The sequence below is a fragment of the Ovis canadensis genome, chromosome 23 (assembly GCF_042477335.2).
Source record: "Ovis canadensis isolate MfBH-ARS-UI-01 breed Bighorn chromosome 23, ARS-UI_OviCan_v2, whole genome shotgun sequence".
Lineage (NCBI taxonomy): Eukaryota > Metazoa > Chordata > Mammalia > Artiodactyla > Bovidae > Ovis > Ovis canadensis.
Genome location: NC_091267.1, coordinates 72727223 through 72749410, shown reverse-complemented (window position 1 = coordinate 72749410; position 22188 = coordinate 72727223). Strand labels below are relative to the sequence as shown.

At 39.7% G+C, this 22188-nt stretch overlaps 1 long non-coding RNA gene across 1 annotated transcript; it reads right to left on the bottom strand.

Moving 5' to 3' along the window:
• Window positions 1-1417: 1417 nt before the first annotated feature.
• LOC138428403 (uncharacterized) lies at window positions 1418-20671 on the bottom strand. Its single transcript, XR_011252432.1, has 5 exons — window positions 20554-20671; window positions 19806-19838; window positions 18824-19112; window positions 11317-11470; window positions 1418-1891 (listed from the first exon to the last, which is right to left on the bottom strand). It is a non-coding gene; the product is annotated as an uncharacterized lncRNA (long non-coding RNA).
• Between the last annotated feature and the right edge of the window lie 1517 nt (window positions 20672-22188).

Genomic DNA, 22188 nt, shown 5'->3' with positions numbered 1-22188 from the left:
ATGGGAAAAAATAAATTGGGTTCATTCCAAGTAAGATTTTATTCAAGTAAACCTCAAATTGAATTGAGTTAATGACAGTCTACAAAGAGGAAAGTGAGGCAAAAGTAGTTAGGACTTCAGTAGTTAAATGCCAACTCATACTAGCATATTCTGACACTGTTGATTCAAATAGGTAGACAAATAAACAACTAATTAAGCTGCATTTTATTCAAGCAACTCTTTGCCTTGTTCTAGTTAAATAATTCTTGATATGTCAATATTTTCAGAAAATTTTATTCAACTTTCTCAGTTTCATTCAAGTCTAAACTTGAAGAGCCCTACAATTTACAACAGTGGGTCCCTCAAAATATTAATATATTTATTTTTAAACCTGTACACAAAGAATTAGAATCTGCATAAACATAGTAAGAAAACCCAATAGTCATCTTTGTTACCCAAAGGGAAGAATAATGCCATTCCTATGCTCATACAGCAACATTGCTCTGTTTGAGTATTAAAGAGTCTAGTTTCTAATAATTCACTTTTAAATGTCTGCTTCCTTCGAACTTCAAAAAAAGAGATCAGTTATGTTCTTATCTTTTTGTCCCCCAGGGCAGTATAAGATATCAAATAGACATAAAAAATGTTGGAAGAATGACTAAATTTTAAAAAAAGAAAGAATGGTCTAAAACGTTCTTAAGAGATTTAAACAATAGGCTGTTTAATATGGTCGACTTGAATAGTAGTAAATATAAGACCTGAAAAAAAAATGTTTAAAGGTTGTGTACAGAAAATACAGATGGGCAGAAGCATATATTATGATTTTATCTCTATATGAAAAAACAGAGCAATGTTATTGCCAAAATTGCTAATGAAACTTTAATGTGTATTCATAGAATGATAGGGCCTATTGGGAAGCAGTATCATAAGAGTGTCTAAGATAAATAGGGATTTTTAATCCATCTCAGAATACATCTCAGGAAGGCTAAAGACCTCAGGAAATTCTTCCTTCGAAGGGAAAAAAACGGTAACAGTGAATATAACTATTTTCTATATTTGAAGGACAATTTTAGGACAGTGGGATTATATTCATTCTGTATGATAAAGAAATATAACTTGACCCAACAGTTAGAAGTTGTATGAAGATTTTGACTTGATATAAGAAGGTACTTTCCAATAGCCAAAGCTGTCATTAAAAAATACTTTGTAACTGGGAGCTCAGTGTCCATTAGCCACCAAAGTGACCACGAGAGAACATAAAATCACCAAGGACACTGAATAGGAGTTTAGTCCAAGCTTCCTTTAAATCCGCTATAAAACGTTCCCAAGAGGAGCGGGAGGTGATGATACTATGCGTTTGTTAAATAATACGAATTGCACTGATTACTTTTGTATTCGGCATCAACGGAAATTTTTCAGATGAAGGCAAAATCATGACTTTCACACAAATATAAAGCATTTATTAAAGACTTTGCTAACTCATTATTAATGAGGGATTCAGTTCAGTTCAGTTGAGTTGCTCAGTCGTGTCTGACTCTGCGGCCCCAGGAATCGAAGCACGCCAGGCCTCCCGGTCCATCACCAACTCCCGGAGTTCACTCAGATTCACGCCCATCGAGTCAGTGATGCCATCCAGCCATCTCATCCTCGGTGGTCCCCTTCTCCTCCTGCCCCCAATCCCTCCCAGCATCAGCGTCTTTTCCAATGAGTCAACTCTTCGCATGAGGTGGCCAAAGTACTGCAGTTTCAGCTTTAGCATCAGTCCTTCCAAAGAAATCCCAGGGCTGATCTCCTTCAGAATGGATTGTCCAAGGAACCCTTAAGACTCTTCTCCAACACCACAGTTCAAAAGCATCAATTCTTTGGTGCTCAGCCTTCTTCACAATCCAACTCTCACATCCATACATGACCACTGGAAAAACCATAGCCTTGATTCAGACAGATGTTAACACCAGTTCAAAGGGGGATCCAAAGAACAGACACATGTATAGATCAGGAGTAACTTGAATTTATAAAAGGACTCAAAACCATCTTCTTCCAGGAGGGGAAGAAAATATATTAAAACTCCATCTGACAGAATTTATTTGCATGTTTATAAATGAGAAGTATTTGTATTGCTATCATTTATCTGCAACTTACAGAGTTCTAACATAGCATAAAGTCAACAAAAGGTTCAGATCACCCATAGAATTAGGATCACCCATAGAATTAGATTCAGATAACACAGAGAGCTATGCTCTGAAGCATGCAGTTTTCTACTGGAGACACCAAATAATATTTTTGCTTGATCAAAATTCCCTTGATTGTAAGTTCTAAAACTTATGTCACACAATCAAAAGTAAGGAAGCATTCACATAATTTATTCTTTATATACCTGTTGCATCACTGCCACATGAAACAATTTCTTGGCTACACCACATAGCATGTGAAATCTTAGTTCCCTGATCAGAAATCAAACCCAGCTCTCCTGCATTGTAAGGTGGATTCTTAACCACTGGACCACCAGGGAAATCCCCTGAGACAATGTCTTAATTAATACCCTTTGTTGGTATTTGATGATTGCAAACTTTTAAGAATTCGGTATTTTTGTAAAAAAGAAATTCATGCTCTAAAAAAATACAGTCTATTTAAAAAAGAAATTAGTGAACTTAACTTGAACACCTGAATTCTATTTCCTTACAATTTCAAATATTCTCAAAAAATTAATAATGAAAAGCTTAATGTATATTAGGAAACTTTCTTCTAACGTCTTGTCTTAAAGATTATTCTCTTACTATTTTTATTTTTTCCAATTTAAATATTTCATTTGGTAGTTCTAAATGAATATAGCAATTTACCATTTCTAAAAATCAATTTTCCAGGCAAAAGATAAAATAGCATATACTCGATTTATTTAAAATGTGACTATAAATAAAAAAGACTGATTTTTATAGAGCTGAAATGTGGTTTATCTTCTTCTATTAACTCATCACTTAATAAGTATAATGATGCATAAGTAGTTACTAAGGACATGGAATAACAGACTGGTTCCAAATAGGAAAAGGAGTACATCAAGGCTGTATATTGTCACCCTGCTTACTTAACTTATATGCAGAGTACATCATGAGAAATGCTGGGCTGGAGGAAGCACAAGCTGGAATCAAGATTGCCGGGAGGAATATCAATAACCTCAGATATGCAGATGACACCACCCTTATGGCAGAAAGTGAAGAACTAAAGAGCCTCTTGATGAAAGTGAAAGAGGAGAGTGAAAAAGTTGACTTAAAGCTCAACATTCAGAAAACTAAAATCATGGCATCCAGTCCCATCACTTCATGGCAAATAGATGGGGAAACAGTGGAAACAGTGGCTGACTTTATTTTTGGGGCTCCAAAATCACTGCAGATGGTGATTGCAGCTGTGAAATTAAAAGCTGCTTACTCTTTGGAAGGAAAGTTATCACCAACCTAGACAGCATATTAAAAAACAGAGACATTACTTTGTCAACAAAGCTCTATCTAGTCAAGGCTATGGTTTTTCCAGTGGTCATGTGTGGATGTGAGAGTTGGACTATAAAGATAGCTGAGCACTGAAGAATTGATGCTTTTGAACTGCGGTGTTGGAGAAGACTCTTGGGAGTCCCTTGGAATGCAAGGAGATCCAACCATTTCCTAAAGGAAGTCAGTCCTGAGTGTTTACTGAAAGGACTGATGTTGAAACTGAAGCTACAATACTTTAGCTACCTAATGCGAAGAGCTGACTCATTTGAAAAGACCCTGATGCTGGGAATGATTGAAGGCAGGAGGAGAAGGGGATGACAGAGGATGAGATGGCTGGATGGCATCACTGACTCAATGGAAGTGAGTTTGGGTAAACTCCGGGAGTTGATGATGGATGGGGAGGCCTGGCGTGCTGCAGTTCATGGGGTCATAAAGAGTCTGACACTTCTGAGCAGCTGAACTGAACTGAAGATTAAAAAAAAAAGATTTGAAACTGAAAGTTTTGAGTCATAAGCATTCAAGTTAACTACCTACATTAATGAGATTCACTATATAATTGAGAAACTACCCCCTTCATTTTGCGTTTGTGGACAAATGGAAAAGTATGTTGGCTTAAGTGTGGAATCAGTGTAAAGACCAAATGCCACACACACAAAAAGAAAAAGTCTCGTAAGTGGCAGGGAAGGTCTGGTTCAGAAATGCCTTCTGATGTGTCATAGTTATAAGACAGATATTCTGAAGATATGTGAGAGGAAACTCCACATTCCTTAAAGGTAATGAACTTACCTTAAGAAAATCAACCTCTTATAGAGTGCTTTGTGATTAAAACTGGGCTGTCATGTTGTATAGTCAGGACATTCAAGATGGCTGTTTGCTTGCTCTCTCTACATCCCCGGCTCTACCAGTCCCTACTTCACCTCGGTGTCACTCACAAGACTGGCCTTTGTTCCTAATGTAGAGCCTATTCAGTATATTGGAGAAGGAAATGGCAACCCACTCCAGTATTCTTGCTGAGAAATCCCGTGGACAGAGGAGCCTGGTGGGCTGTGAGAGGGTAACAGGCAGGAAGGCCAGGGGTCTCCAAATGGAGGAAACAGCCTGCAAGTATCAGACATTTTTATCTCTCTTAAGCAGCAGGAGGAAACAAACTAGTGATATTTTTTTCTTCTCTATGGAAATTTAAAAGGAGGTTTCTCTTAAAATACTGTGTGGCCATAATGATACCTGGTTTCACCTGAAGTTAACTATTCTCAAACCTTGAGATAACCAATGCATTTCTCTTATGGAAATGTTTGTCTTAAGCTATGCTAATGTGCTATGCATTTACCCCAAACTCTTGTCTTCAAGTTGGTTCCACCTAATGGCTCAGAACCTACTTGACAAACCAGTAGTTATACTCAGATATTGTTCCCCTGATCTATGTAAACGAAACTATTTACATGGTAATCTATCCTTCTACAAGATTCGAGTTAATCACTTTATGGCCCAGGATGAACCATTTGGTGCCAAGATTACCCCAAAATGCATCTTATGGGGGAGGGGCCTGCTGCCATTCTGAGTTTTAAGACATTCCTCTCTTTCATTAACAGACTGCTGGTGACTAGATAACATCCGGCTGAAGACTAGCAGGGGGCACTCTTTCTGCCCCCTTCTGATGCCTATGCCAGAAGCTTTCTCTATCTCCTTTACACTTTCAGTTCAGTTCAGTTCAGTTCAGTCGCTCAGTCGTGTCCGACTCTTTGCGACCCCATGAATCACAGCACGCCAGGCCTCCCTGTCCATCACCATCTCCCAGAGTTCACTCAGACTCACGTCCATCGAGTCCGTGATGCCATCCAGCCATCTCATCCTCTGTCGTCCCCTTCTCCTCCTGCCCCCAATCCCTCCCAGCATCAGAGTCTTTTCCAATGAGTCAACTCTTCGCATGAGGTGGCCAAAGTACTGCAGTTTCAGCTTCAACATCAGTCCTTCCAGTGAACACCCAGGACTGATCTCCTTTGGGATGGACTGGTTGGATCTCCTTGCAGTCCAAGGGACTCTCAAGAGTCTTCTCCAACACCACAGTTCAAATGCATCAATTCTTCAGCGCTCAGCCTTTTCACAGTCCAACTCTCACATCCATACATGACCACTGGGAAAACCATAGCCTTGACTAGACGGACCTTAGTCGTCAAAGTAATGCCTCTGCTTTTGAATATGCTATCTAGGTTGGTCATAACTTTTCTTCCAAGGAGAAAGCGTCTTTTAATTTCAGGGCTGCAATCACCATCTGCAGTGATTTTGAGCCCCAAAAAATAAATTCTGTATCTGTTTCCACTGTTTCCCCATCTATTTCCCATGAAGTGATGGGACCAGATGCCATGATCTTCGTTTTCTGAATGTTGAGCTTTCAGCCAACTTTTTCGCTGTCCTCTTTCACTTTCATCAAGAGGCTTTTTAGCTCCTCTTCACTTTCTGCCATAAGGGTGGTGTCATCTGCATATCTGAGGTAATTGATATTCCTCCTGGCAATCTTGATTCCAGGCTGTGTTTCTTCCAGTCCAGAGTTTCTCATGATGTACTCTGCATAGAAGTTAAATAAGCAGGGTGACAATATACAGCCTTGACATACTCCTTTTCCTATTTGGAACCAGTCTGTTGTTCCATGTCCAGTTCTAACTGTTGCTTCCTGACCTGCATACAGATTTCTCAAGAGGCAGGTCAGGTGGTATGGTATTCCCATCTCTTTCAGAATTGTCCACAGTTTATTGTGATTCACACAGTCAAAGGCTTTGGCATAGTCAATAAAGCAGAAATAGATGTTTTTCTGGAACTCTCTTGTTTTTTCGATGATCCAGAGGATGTTGGCAATTTGGTCTCTGGTTCCTCTGCCTTTTCTAAATCCAGCTTGAACATCAGGGAGTTCATGGTTCACGTATTGCTGAAGCCTGGCTTGGAGAATTTTGAGCATTACTTTACTAGCATGTGAGATGAGTGCAATTGTGCGGTAGTTTGAGCACTCTTTGGCATTGCCTTTCTTTGGAACTGGAATGAAAACTGACCTTTTCCAGTCCTGTGGCCACTGCTGAGTTTTCCAAATGTGCTGGCATATTGAGTGCAGCACTTTCACAGCATCATCTTTCAGGATTTGAAATAGCTCAACTGGAATTCCATCACCTCCACTAGCTTTGTTCATAGTGATGCTTTCTAAGGCCCACTTGACTTCGCATTCCAAGATGTCTGGCTCTAGATTAGTGATCACATCACCATGATTATCTGGGTAGTGAAGATCTGTTTTGTACAGTTCTTCCATGTATTCTTGCCACCTCTTCTTTTTTTTTTAATTTTAAAATCTTTAATTCTTACATGCGTTCCCAAACATGACCCCCCCTCCCACCTCCCTCCCCACAACAACTCTCTGGGTCATCCCCATGCACCAGCCCCAAGCATGCTGCACCCTATGTCAGACATGGACTGGCGATTCAATTCTTACATGATAGTTTACATGTTAGAATTCCCATTCTCCCAAATCATCCCACCCTCTCCCTCTCCCTCTGAGTCCAAAAGTCCATTATACACATCTGTGTCTTTTTTCCTGTCTTGCATACAGGGTCGTCATTGCCATCTTCCTAAATTCCATATATATGTGTTAGTATACTGTATTGGTGTTTTTCTTTCTGGCTTACTTCACTCTGTATAATTGGCTCCAGTTTCATCCATCTCATCAGAACTGATTCAAATGAATTCTTTTTAACAGCTGAGTAATACTCCATTGTGTATATGTACCACAGCTTTCTTATCCATTCATCTGCTGATGGACATCTAGGTTGTTTCCATGTCCTGGCTATTATAAACAGTGCTGCGATGAACATTGGGGTACATGTGTCTCTTTCAATTCTGGTTTCCTCGGTGTGTATGCCCAGCAGTGGGATTGCTGGGTCATAAGGTAGTTCTATTTGTAATTTTTTAAGGAATCTCCACACTGTTCTCCATAGTGGCTGTACTAGTTTGCATTCCCACCAACAGTGTAGGAGGGTTCCCTTTTCTCCACACCCTCTCCAGCATTTATTGCTTGCAGATTTTTGGATCGCAGCCATTCTGACTGGTGTGAAGTGGTACCTCATTGTGGTTTTGATTTGCATTTCTCTAATAATGAGTGATGTTGAGCATCTTTTCATGTGTTTGTTAGCCATCCGTATGTCTTCTTTGGAGAAATGTCTATTTAGTTCTTTGGCCCATTTTTTGATTGGGTCGTTTATTTTTCTGGAATTGAGCTGCATAAGTTGCTTGTATATTTTTGAGATGAGTTGTTTGTCAGTTGCTTCATTTGCTATTATTTTCTCCCATTCAGAAGGCTGTCTTTTCACCTTGCTTATAGTTTCCTTTGTTGTGCAGAAGCTTTTAATTTTAATTAGATCCCATTTGTTTATTTTTGCTTTTATTTCCAGAATTCTGGGAGGTGGATCATAGAGGATCCTGCTGTGATTTATTTCTGAGAGTGTTTTGCCTATATTCTCCTCTAGGAGTTTTATAGTTTCTGATCTTACATTTAGATCTTTAATCCATTTTGAGTTTATTTTTGTGTGCGGTGTTAGAAAGTGATCTAGTTTCATTCTTTTACAAGTGGTTGACCAGTTTTCCCAGCACCACTTGTTAAAGAGATTGTCTTTACTCCATTGTATATTCTTGCCTCCTTTGTCAAAGATAAAGTGTCCATATGTGTGTGGATTTATCTCTGGGCTTTCTATTTTGTTCCATTGATCTATGTGTCTGTCTTTGTGCCAGTACCATACTGTCTTGATGACTGTGGCTTTGTAGTAGAGCCTGAAGTCAGGCAAGTTGATTCCTCCAGTTCCATTCTTCTTTCTCAAGATTGCTTTCGCTATTTGAGGTTTTTTGTATTTCCATACAAATCTTGAAATTATTTGTTCTAGTTCTGTGAAAAATGTGGCTGGTAGCTTGATAGGGATTGCATTGAATTTGTAAATTGCTTTGGGTAGTATACTCATTTTCACTATATTGATTCTTCCGATCCATGAACATGGTATATTTCTCCATCTATTAGTGTCCTCTTTGATTTCTTTCATCAATGTTTTATAGTTTTCTATATATAGGTCTTTAGTTTCTTTAGGTAGATATATTCCTAAGTATTTTATTCTTTTCGTTGCAATGGTGAATGGAATTGTTTCCTTAATTTCTTTTTCTACTTTCTCATTATTCATGTATAGGAATGCAAGGGATTTCTGTGTGTTGATTTTATATCCTGCAACTTTACTATATTCATTGATGAGCTCTAGTAATTTTCTGGTGGAGTCTTTAGGGTTTTCCATGTAGAGGATCATGTCATCTGCAAACAGTGAGAGTTTTACTTCTTCTTTTCCAATTTGGATTCCTTTTATTTCTTTTTCTGTTCTGATTGCTGTGGCCAAAACTTCCAGAACTATGTTGAATAGTAGCGGTGAAAGTGGACACCCTTGTCTTGTTCCTGACTTTAGGGGAAATGCTTTCAATTTTTCACCATTGAGGATAATGTTTGCTGTGGGTTTGTCATAGATAGCTTTTATTATGTTGAGGTATGTTCCTTCTGTTCCTGCTTTCTGGAGAGTTTTTATCATAAATGGATGTTGAATTTTGTCAAAGGCTTTCTCTGCATCTATTGAGATAATCATATGGTTTTTATTTTTCAATTTGTTAATGTGGTGAATTACATTGATTGATTTGTGGATATTGAAGAATCCTTGCATCCCTGGGATAAAGCCCACTTGGTCATGGTGTATGATCTTTTTAATGTGTTGTTGGATTCTGATTGCTAGAATTTTGTTGAGGATTTTTGCATCTATGTTCATCAGTGATATTGGCCTGTAGTTTTCTTTTTTGTGGCATCTTTGTCAGGTTTTGGTATTAGGGTCATGGTGGCCTCATAGAATGAGTTTGGAAGTTTACCCTCCTCTGCAATTTTCTGGAAGAGTTTGAGGATAGGTGTTAGCTCGTCTCGAAATTTTTGGTAGAATTCAGCTGTGAAGCCGTCTGGACCTGTTGCCACCTCTTCTTAATATCTTCTGCTTCTGTTAGGTCCATACCATTTCTGTGCTTTACACTTTAATAAAACTTTATTACGCAAAAGCTCTGAGTGACCAAGCCTCGTCTCTGGCCCTGGATTGAATTCTTCTCCCCGGGGGCCAAGAATCCCCGCTGTCTTTTTTCATTCAGCAACAACCTTTCAGCTGCAGTCCACGGGGTTGCAAAGAGCCAGACACAATTTAGCTACTAAACAGCAGCAATGCTCAGTAGTCAATAGCCTGCATTCTTGCTCCTGGCCCCAGCTAGAGATTGCTCTAATCTTTAGATCAGAATGGCTCCTCTTATACAGCTATTCAGAGGGAAGACCCTTGCCTCCGTCTCCAAGGTATGTAGTAGCCCAAGGGCTAATGAGGGACTACTTCCTCGGTGGTTTCCCTGGCAACTGAAGTTCTAATCTGAGTTCAAGGCACCGTAAGAGTGAGAGTCTCCTTATTCCCCTGGGACCAAAGGCTGCTGCCACCTTTCCCTTCCTGCCCTCTGCACCCACGGTGCAGTGTCCCTCCAGAGGTGTAAGGCCGCCCACCGACGGCCCTGTCACTGACTCCAGGCTCTTTCCTCAGTGCTGAGGTGGGGCAAGTACCAGGGTTTGCAGACCTGCAGGGTGCATCTCAACACACATACATTATATTTCAGCCTCACAGTAACCACCTACATAGCTTTTTGTTGTTGAGTCACTCAGTCCTGTCTGACTCTTGAGACCCCATGGACTGTAGCCCACCAGGATCCTCTGTCCATGGGATTTCCCAGGCAAGAATACTGCAGTGAGTTGCCATTTCCTTCTCCAGGGGATCTTCCTGACCCAGGAACTAGCCTTCTCCATTTGCAGATGAAGAAAGGATCTGATAAACTGCCTTCTCCAAAGTTAAAGAATTTCCAATGATGAAGCCAAGAATAATAAAATTCCCAAAGTCATTTTTGTCAAGGTCTAGTTAGGATGCACTGCTCAAAGCAAGCTTATTAACAACAACAAAAAAGAGAATTACTAGGGGAGATCCTTAAAAGGATCTCAACTAATCCAAAGAGATACATGAGTTGGCCCGGTAATTTATGAGGGAACAAATAATACTGGTGATTTAAGCCCTAATACCATAACTAGATGCTTTCTAAAAAGTGATGATAAAAAAATAAGTATGTGCTTTTAACTATGGCATAATATTAAGTAATAATTCCAGCACATTTTACGAACATTTTAATTGGCTAATGCATTTATATTTATAGTGCACTTTGAGGGTAGAGTCATTTATATTTTAGTCCACAGCATAAGATCAAAAGGCAGAAAAAGAATGGTTGAGTTTTTTCAGCTACGTATTTTCACTTCTCTTAAACCAGTGCTTTCATCAGATAGTTAAGCAAGCAGCATTCTTAACTACCTCTGTGGCAGTTATAAAGTAGATTTATTTTTAATTAGACTATGCTTTTTCAGTTTAATTATTTTTGCCCTCCTCATAACACCACGGGACTATGAATTCTTTTGTGCAATGAAGATCTATGAGATTCTTAGGATAAATGTCATTAGGCTTATAATTTTATTGACTTAAGACTAGTATCTGGAGAATAAACCATGTCATTTTTCCCACAACAGAAAGGCTTGGTACACTGACCAAAATAAGATAAAAGCATACTCTGACCAGTTAAACTTGCCCTTAGGAGCTATTTGGTAATAAACAAATCTTGCAAATTTAATGGAAATGCTTTTTCAATGATTTCACAATCCATCATTTTCAATCTTCATTCCAATCATCTTCTGTCAATAAATACCTGAAGAATTACAAGTTCACGGATCAGTAGATTGACTTACTCATTTAAATCATACTGCATATCCATAACCTCCAACTTCTGAAGCCTTTTGCTCTGATCAACAGCACATCATGCTTCTACTGATAGGACAGGTGTTCCAGCTTTGACACAAATCCACAAACTCTGACACATTTTTAAGATGTCAAATGATGCCTCTGTAAAGCAAATTCAGTAACAAAAGAAACGCTCAAGAACATAAAACTGTATGGAATATTTCCTGTGTTTCTGGAACTTGAACAAAATGCTGGGTACAGAAAGGGTCAATATTCCATTTTCTAAAGAACATTTCAAACAAGTAGGAGCCATACAGTCTTTCCAGATCTTACCAAAAGGCCAAAGGCTTCCCTTCACCCAAACATCATCTGCCACTCCCAAGCTCTATGAACAGAAAACCAGTGACAAAAGGAGAGAAATGCAATTCCTAGAATGAGAAAGAATCCAAAAATTGGGGGAGTCCCAGTGAGGTGAAGCAATGAGCTGCAAATGACTATCAGAAGGTTACCCAACATCAAGATGTTGGCTTGATCTGCCCACCAAGTATGCGGGGTCAGAGGGCTGCCCGGGAGGGCTGACGGATGCATGTAGCTTGTTGAGTCACCGCTGGCCTGAGCTTCAAACATCCTTCCTGCTCAGAAACAGATAGAACCAGGATACCAGCATCCAGTGTCAGGATAGGTCTTGGCCAAATGAGCTTAAAAGAGGGCTGTTTCTTCCCTAATAACAGAGTGTGACAACTGACAAGTACATAAGGGAATTTGAGGCCAAGACTAGATAGATGAGAAAGTAGAGAACCTTGAGAAGGAAAGGTAACCATTGAATAGGAATCAATTCTTCAATGACAGTAACTGGTGAATCTTTGGATGTTTTCATTTATACACAACTTCTCAATTTTATCAACAATGACAAGAGATGAGAGCTCATGATAAAAACCTGAAATGGAGTTATACAAATATAGACACATGCACAAATATCTGAGCTTCTGCTTGAAATTCACATATTTCATTAGTACTTTATATTAATATATACAGGGTTTATACACATAACAAAGCAAAACCCAACAAGCCAGAAATGTTTGTTCTGTGATAATAGCAATAGATTTGAGGAGATATTTCAAATCTGTCACCAGTAACAAAATACGTATTTTAGGGAAATGTAATTTTAACAAAGCTGCACTTTAGATTCTTAAGTTCTGCCAAATGCCTCAGGTTTTACAGTTATACAACAGTCAAATCAAGGTAATATCTCTCAGTCTTCAAAGTTATTTTACATTGGCTTAAAACTAACTTCGGAGAAGGAAATGGCACCCCACTCCAGTGCTCTTGCCTGGAAAATCCCATGGACAGAGGAGCCCGGTAGGCTGCAGTCCATGGGGTTGCTAAGAGTCGGACACGACTGAGCAACTTCACTTTGACTTTTCACTTTCATGCATTGGAGAAGGAAATGGCAACCCACTCCAGTATTCTTGCCTAGAGAACCCAGGGACTGGGGAGCCTGGTGGGCTGCCGTCTATGGGGTCACACAGACACGACTGAAGCGATTTAGCAGCAGCAGCAGCAAAACTAACTTCACTATAGTTTGTACTCCTAAGAAACACAAAGAAATTTAGAAAGTTCCAGCAGGCCCAACAATGGCTATTCCTTTTTGGAACCAAGATTGATCTGCTTACAAATTCTCATAAAATCTTTCCATACTGATCCACATGCCTTTGGAATTTCATGTAAAAAGAAAGTGAATTCTGAGTATCATCAATTCAGTTACTCACTAGAATATTATTTCTGCTTTGATCTTTACTGTATCCCCAGCACCTGGAATAACCCCTGGCTTACTAAACATACCTTGAATTGAAAAGTAAATATTTGACTGGTAATAGTCCAGTGCCAAGTACAGAGAAGGTACTTTTATAAACTGATTTGTACCCCATCCCCAAGGTGACGTCCTAACTGTACTTCCTCTGAATGTGACTAGTTGAAAATAGGACCTTTTAAAGAGGGAATTAAATTAAAAAGAGGTCATCAGAGTGGGCCCTAATCCAATATGGTTAGTATCCTGCCAAGAGGAGGAAATTTGGATACAGACATGTACAGAGGGGAAGAAAACGTGGGAAGACTCAGGGAGATGACAAATATCTACAGGTCAAGGAGACAGGCCTCAGGAACAAAAACCAGTCCTGCTAAACCTTGACTGGACTTCTAGCCTCCAAGACTGAGAAAATGTCTTCTGTTCCAGTTTCTGTCCTTCACTGTCTCCCAGAGTTTGCTCAAACTCATGTCCACTGGGTCAATACAAGGTACTTAATTAACTTTCCAACTGACAGAAAAAAAAAAAAATATATATATATATATATATATATGTATGTATATAATAAATGCATAGAATTTTACCAAAAGATGTAATTTTTAATGTAAAAATTCATCATGCGGCTGTAATCACGAAGCCTGACGTGGCCCCCCAACGGCTAATTAAAATGGTTTCACGCCTTAGTTTTTGCTGTTCTCACTCCTGTCCGACTCTTTGGACCACATGGATTCTAGCAAGCCAGGCTCCTCTGTCCACTACCATCTCCCAGAGTTTGCTCAAAGTCATGTCCATTGAATCAGCAATGCAATCTGACCATCTCATCCTCTGTCACCCCCTTCTCCTTTTGCCTTCAATCTTTCCCAGCATCAGTCTTTTCCAATGAGTCAGCTCTTCACATTAGGTGGCCAAGGTATTGGAGCTTCAGCTTCCACCTTCCATGGTATTAAAATAACATCTGTGAAACTGTGCCAAACCTTATAGTCCTGATGGAAACTACCAATGATAATTTTTAAATAAAGTGTTACCTTGTTCGTTTTAGTTGCCTGATTCAGTACCAGTGATTATTAGATCCCAAATACAGGCAAAGGTTATCACATGGACGATAATTAATCAAACCAGGTTTGCAAGGGTACCAGACTACTTAGATTCCTGAGAAGCAATCAGATGGACTGTGACCAAGTTTGCTTTTCATAGAAAATGCAGTTATTCCATTTATATATAAATAAAAATTTTTATGGCTGATGAAGGAGAAAGACAGGATATTCATGCATGATTTTTATGGTTGTTGTTAAAAAATCCTCAGTGATTTTATATCCAGTGAGTGTACAGAGGTTAAAATATTAAAGACTATATACATGTTCAATATACCCTTTATTTTGAAAGAGACAAAGCTGTTTAATATTATAATATTATGTATGAAGACATCCCTGTCCCCCAAAAGCCATGAATAACCACAAAATCCAGTTACAGAGTAATGTGTTTTTAAAGTTCTGAACTTTAAAGATAAATGAGAGTCATACATCCTAGAGCAATAAAATTCACATTGAATGGCACTGTTTACTGGAAAAGTGTGAGAAGTAATTGAAGCCAAAGGATATTATTTAATTGCCAGAAATCTAAAATCTGTTATTAATCTTGTTTGAGAGTCTTGAGTCTACTGTTAGAATCATCTTATTGAGACTAGATCCCAGTGATTGAACTAGACAGAAAATCTATAAATAGAGCGGTGTGCTTGCTTCAGAAGATTGTGGGTTTGCCACATTTGAAAAGAACAATTAAATTTGAGGCACTAATCTAAAAAAAAAAAGTTAAGATGTCTTTTGTTCACTACCAGAGGGGCTGTTAGGAAACCAAAGGAGAATAAAGCAAGTAGTAAAAAAAAAAAAAAAAAAAAACAGTGTATTTTCCTCTCATATAACAGTGTAGTAAAGCAAAAGTTTTCTATTGATTAAAGTCCAAATGCCCAACATTTATTACACTTACATAATGTTAAAAAAAAACTCATTGAAATTCTGTATAAGAACTCCATACATAGTTGACTATATCTGACTTGTTCAGAAATAACTGCTTACTTTTTTCTCAGTTCATTAGCTAATAATCATATCAAGATACAAATGGTGTATATAATGACAAAAAACTAAAGACATGAAGGTGGGAAATGCAATGTATGTATAAGATTTAAATAGAGATATTGGACTTATGACAGGCATATAGTAATGAAAATGTTCATTTTACTTATATGCAAAGTACATCACGGGAAATGCCAGGCTGGATGAAGCACACGCTGGAATAAAGATTGCTACATAACCTCAGATATGCAGATGAGACCACCCTTATGGCAGAAAGCAAAGAAGAGCTAAAGAGCCTCTTGGTGAAAGTGAAATAGGAGAGTGAAAAAGTTGGCTTAAAACTCAACATTCAGAAAGCAAAGATCATGGCATCTGGTCCCATCACTTCACAGCAATAGATGGGTAAACAATGGAAACAGTGATAGACTTTACTGTCTTGGGCTCCAAAATCACTGCAGATGGTGACTGCAGCCATGAAATTAAAAGACACTTGCTCCTTGGAAGAAAAGCTCTGACCAACTTAGACAGCATATTGAAAAGTAGAGACGTTACTTTGCCAACAAAGGTCCATCTAGCCAAAGCTATGGTTTTTCCAGTAGTCATGTATGGATGTGAGAGTTGGACTATAAGAAAGCTGAGCACCGAAGAATTGAACTGTGGTGTTGGAGAAGACTTCTGAGAGTCCCTTGGACTGCAAGGAGATCAAACCAGTCCATCCTAAAAGAAATCAGTCCTGAATAGTCACTGGAAGGACCAATGCTAAAGCTGAAACTCCAATACTTTGGCCACCTGATGTAAAGAACTGACTCATTGGAAAAGACCCTGATGCTGGGAAAGATTGAAGGCAGGAGAAGGGGATGACAAAGGATGAGATGGTTGGATGGCATCACTGACTCAAAGGACATGAGTCTGAGCAAGCTCTGGGAGTTGGTGATGGACAGGGAAGCCTGGTGTGCTGCAGTCTATGGGATCGCAAAGGGTTGGACATGACTGAGCAACTGAACTGAACTGAATGAAAATGTTGGTTAAAAAAAAAAGCCATTTGAAGTCATTCTTGAGTTTTCAAGTTGAGGTGCAAATTTAAAGTCTAATTCAAATAATATGGATAATATGAAACATATTCTAGGCATATTGTTGTGTTTTGCATCTCAGGAAATTTAGAGCATGAATCACCATGATATTGGCCTGTTGTACAGTGACCTGGGAACCTTCTTCATTGTCCTAATGTCCCCAAACTATGTTGCAACGATTTGTTTACATATCAGCATATCTTTGACCCAGTCAACATTTTGGCCGCCAAACGAATATGTGATCACCTGCTTTTATTATCTGAATACTAGTTCTCTCAATTTATATAATCTAGAGAGTTAAATCACCATTCCACCAACTCTCAAATCTGTATTCCAGACTTCACCTCCATGTGGATACATAATCACTAGCTTATGGACCTCTCTACCTCTCGACCATGACCCACAGCCACATCAGACTTCTCATGTCCAAGCCTGAAGTGTTCCTCTTTTCTCAAATTGGCTCTTACTCCTATAAAATGATAACACGTTCAATCATTCCTCAGACAAAATAGAAACGTGGATTCATCCCTGACTCCTTTCTCCCCACACTCTTCATATCTAAGCAATCACCATATTGCAAATTTAATTATATGAATATGCTTATGGTTATAATCCTTTTTAATCTATTTTTAATTGAAGGATAATCTCTTTACAATACTGTGTTGGCTTCTGCCATACAACAGCATGAATCAGCCATAAGTATCCATGTGTTTCCTCCCTGTTGAACCTCCTTCCCACTCCCCACCCCATCCCACCTGTCTAGGTTGTCATGGAGCACTTGGTGGGGGGGCTCCCTGTGTTATACAGCAACTTCCTATTACCTATCAGTTTACACGTGGTATTCTTTCCATTTGTCCCAACCTCTCATTACCGTGCTGTGTCCAAAGTCGTGGTACACATAAACAATGGAATAACTCTCGGCCATAAAGTGGAGCACATTTGAGTCGATTCTAGAGAGGTGGATAAACCTAGATCCTATTATACAGAGTGAAGTAAGTCAGAAAGAGAAAAACAAATATCGTGTATCAACACATATATATGGAATCTAGGAAAAGTGGATGAACTTATTTGCAGGGCAGGAATAGAGACGCAGATATAATTATGTTAATATTTATGCAAAGTGTCCTCTTAGCTCTAATCCTACTACCTAGTTCTATTAAGCTACCTAGCATCCAACAACTTCATCTTAAACCATATCTTTACAGAATAATGCTAAACATCCTCAGGCAGCTGTTCTTCATTCATATAAGAACAGTTTGAAAGAAGGGACTGTAACTTATTTACTTAAGCTTCTCCTGAAGCTATTAACACGATGCCTTGCCTATCAGAAATGGCAGATGATGAATGAATGAATGGTTTAAGAAAAGAGACACAATTGTTATGGATGAGACCATATTCACTCTCCTTGATTTCCAACAAGAAACTAATTTCTTTCTCTAAGTTATATGGATCTTTGCCTAAACTCACACATTTGGGCCTACCTACATCTAAGTGAAATACCAGGACATACTGTATGATTATGTATTAACCGTCAACCGATGAAGATTATTAAAACAATTGGTAACCTGAAAAACTTCTAATAGATTAGGGCTAAATGTTCATTCTAGGTTGTCTTTGGTGGCTCAGACGGCAAAGAATCTGCCTGCAATGCAGGAGACCTGGGTTCCATCCCTGGGTCAGGAAGATCCCCTGGAGGAGGGCATGGCAACCCACTCCAGTATTCTTGCCTGGAGAATCCCATGGACAGAGGAGCCTGGTGGGCTACAATCCATGGGGTTGCAAAGAGTCAGACATGATGGAGGGACTAACACTTTCACGTTTTTTTTTTTAATTAATTCTAATTAACTTGAGTCTCATTAGTTTTCTACAAGCAGACATGCTCATTAGTTGGTAAACAAAGATAAGACTGACCACTTTATCTATTTTTTGAGGAAACAAATACTTTTTAATTGTGTTTCTTTTTTATTTTAGTCCTTCTCTTTAAAGATAGAATTCACTGAGAAACATTCACATAAATGTTGTCATTCAAAATTCACCAAAATAAAGAAAATAAATAATTAATCTTTCAAATGATTTTTTGTATGCTTGTTGCAGTTCTGTTTCCAGTGTTATAGTTTAAAACCATGCTAAAATGTTGGGACATTATGTCTTTGGAAGTTCTCTTCAACTGTACAAGATTTTTTTTTTCAATAATCAAGTCAGTTTCAGAGCTATACATAAATTAAACAGAAAGATGTCTGTTAAAAATCTTACAAATGTTTGGGGGTAGTTAGCCTAGTTAGGGGTTAAAGGAAAGTTTACTCCAGATCTGAAATGTTTCCAGTAGACTTGCAGCCTGTACCCTCAGAATCCTAGGCCACCCACAGGTCTTGGGCCCTAGTTCATCTTTCCAGACAGTAATTAGCCATATTTTCTATCTTTCCAAACAAATACCGTACCAATAAAAGATAATCTCATTGCATCTACAGAGAAAACACTCCTTCTATAAAACTTGCTATGCACATTTTAAGCCAAAAACATAGCCTCCTAAAAGTTTAACACACATTTGGAAAGAGTTTTAGAAGACACTAACCTAGAATCGGAGAAGGCAATGGCACCCCACTCTAGTACTCTTGCCTGGAAAATCCCATGGATGGAGGAGCCTGGTGGGCTGCAGTCCATGGGGTCACCAAGAGTCAAACACGACTGAGCGACTTCACTTTCACTTTTCACTTTCATGCATTGGAGAAGGAAATGGCAACCCACTCCAGTGTTCTTGCCTAGAGAATCCCAGGGACAGGGGAGCCTGGTGGGCTGCTGTCTATGGGGTCGCACAGAGTCGGACACGACTGAAGTGTCTTAGCAGCAGCAACCTAGAATAGCTGTTCAAAAATATATGGCTTTCTGAAGTTAAAGAAGACAGTGAATATTACATTACTATAACGTCACATCATTTTTTTAAATTCTCATTTTGATTAAGTTTGCTATGATATAACAGCTATTTTAAGATAGACTGCTATTCAAAATCTTATTTTATCTCTTAATAAGCTGATGCTTAAAAAGTTCACATATTATCTGCTGCCACACTTGGGCTCACTCTTCTAAATACTTACGGAGTAGATTATTAAGAGTGTAAAATGTGACAGGTATATTAGTAGTAATCTACTCCGTAGGTATAGACTTTTACTTTTTTTTGCAGATGTTGCAGAAACTATTTTTATTGGAATATAATTGGTTTGCAGAGCTGTGTTAGCCTCTGCTGTACAACAACGTGAATCGGTTATAAATACACATAGATCCCCACCCCCGCCCCACCCCCCAGGTCCTCACAGAGCCCGGAGCTGAGCTCCTTTTGCCGCACCGCAGCTTCCCACGGCTGTCTGTCTTTCAGATGGTGGTGTGTGTATGTCCATCCTAACCTCCCAGTTCTCCCCACCCCCCACCTCCCCCCACCGTGCCCACCTGTCTATTTTCTATTTTTAATAGTCGGAAAGCAAATTCCCCGAGAAAGAGGAACAGCATATAAGGCAAGGTAAACTCACTTATGGACAATAATTTGCTGAGATTCAACTCACCTTGTGTTTCTTGCACTCAGGTTACCATTGTTACTGCAAAGAGAACTCCCGGAATTAGGCTATTTATCATTGAAAACTATAACCCTGAAAGATCAAAACTCCCTTTCCTTGGCTCTTTGACAACCTGAACAGCTACCGAAAAAGGGCAGAGCAGAGGCTGTAGCCAGGACATCTGTACCGGGCACCAGCTGTTTAGTACATCACCCACAACCATCCCTTTAAGTGAGGCTGTCCAGGCCACCACCCTTATGTGAACGGAAGCCCACCTCGTATCATGTGGACCCTGTGCTCATCACAGCTACATGGACCTGGAGATGGCGCCTGCGTGTGCCAGCTTGTGGCCTGTGACACGCTGGGGCATCCAATACCTCCTCAGGGAGCTGAACTGAGGCGTGGAAAGGCCTGGACAGTTACCAGTGGGTGCTGACCGTGCCAACTCCATCAGGTAGTGCTGGATTCCGACAGAGCCCAAGGCAGGCTCATGTTCGGTCATATAGAAGACAGAGGTGCAGGATCAGAAATGCGGGCAGAAAAGAAAACAGGAAAACATAAATAGAGAAGAAAAAGGAGGACATAAAGGAAGACGCTACAAAGAGGTTGGAACAAACCAAAGGGGTAACAGCTGAACAGGCGTTTCAGTTAAAGATACAGCCTCACAGTTAAAGCCCCTGACTTGAGGTCATTTGGCTAGTATTTTCCTCCTGGCTACCCAACATTTCCTTCCCTGGAGAAGGAAATGGCAACTCACTCCATTGTTCTTGCCTGGAGAATCCCATGGACGGAGGAGCTTGGTGGGCTACAGTCCACGGGTCGCAAAGAGTCGGACACAACTGAGCGACTTCACTTTCACTTTCACCCAGCAGCCCGCTTGAAAAGAAGGAGAGTGGCAGTAACCAGCTTAGCCCGGCCTCCCGTTGCCTCACACACAGGAGCACGGAAATGGTCTTTCCTGACACAACACACCTCGCTAAAAAACCAAGCTCTGTCACGATTTTTTTCCCTTTCATCCATGAAAAACTCTAGCTGAAGTTGTGCAGAAGCAATACTACCTCCTGAATCTGCTAAGGGGTACAGTTAAACACATACCAAGCTCAAATCAGAGAAGCAGTTCATATCTCCTTAAAGTTTCTCCTGAAAGTTTAATGAAGTGAAGACTTCTGGCCAAAAGCAAAAGCAACTTAAATAAAAAATAATTCATGAAAGGATTTTTAAGACCTGTTTATTAGATATTATAAAACATCTCAGGGAATCTGCTGCTGCTGCTAAGTCGCTTCAATCGTGTCCGACTCTGTGCGACCCCAGAGACGGCAGCCCACCAGGCTCCCCCGTCCCTGGGATTCTCCAGGCAAGAATACTGGAGTGGGTTGCCATTTCCTTCTCCAGTGCATGAAAGTGAAAAGTGAAAGTGAAGTCGCTCAGTCATGTCCGACTCTTAGCGACCCCATGGACTGTAGCCTACCAGGCTCCTCCGTCCATGGGATTTTCCAGGCAAGAGTACTGGAGCGGGGTGCCATTGCCTTCTCTGCTCAGGGAATCTAAAATCTCTCAGATAAACTAAATGACAAAACTCAACACTTACAAGCACTGATTTTATAAAACATTCCACGAGCATTTACAGACATTTTTTTTTTAAATCACAGTAACTGTGAGATACTTTCTCTGCTTCTCTTCTTTATAATATTGGATAAACTAAGGTAAGCAGAACTTAGTTATTTTGCAGTCTCTTATTTTACATCCAAATCTTTGCAACCATGGACTAACTATGCAGTCCATGGAATTCTCCAGGCCAGAATACTGGAGTGGGTAGCCTTTCCCTTCTCCAGGGGATCTTCCCAGCCCAAGGATCAAACCCAGGTCTCCCTCATTACAGGCGGATTCTTTACCAGCTGAGCCACAAGGGAAGCCCCAAAATACTGGAGTGGGGAGCCTATCCCTTCTCCAGAGGATCTTCCCAATCCAGGAATCAAACAGGGGTCTCCTGGATTCCAGGCAGATTCTTTACCAACTGAGTTATGAAGGAAGCCCCTTATTTTGCAAGTTATTGGAAAAACTGAAATCCTGATGTGTGATATGGCATGAAACTGTCAACTCTCTAACACCAGATGAAATCAAAAGCAGGGAAATAGCACAAATACCTTCAGAGGCATGTTACATAAGAAAGTCTAAGTTTGTAGAATCAGAAAAGGAGGAATGCCAAGTTTTAATGCAAATTTGTTTATCATAATTTTATTGAAGTAGGAGTTAAACTATAAAGTGGGGCTTCCCTGGTAGCTCAGCTGGTAAAGAATCTGCCTGTAATGCAGGAGACCCCTGTTTGATTCCTGGGTTAAGAAGATCCCTTGGAGGAGGTGCAGGCTCCCCACTCCAGTATTCATGGGCTTCC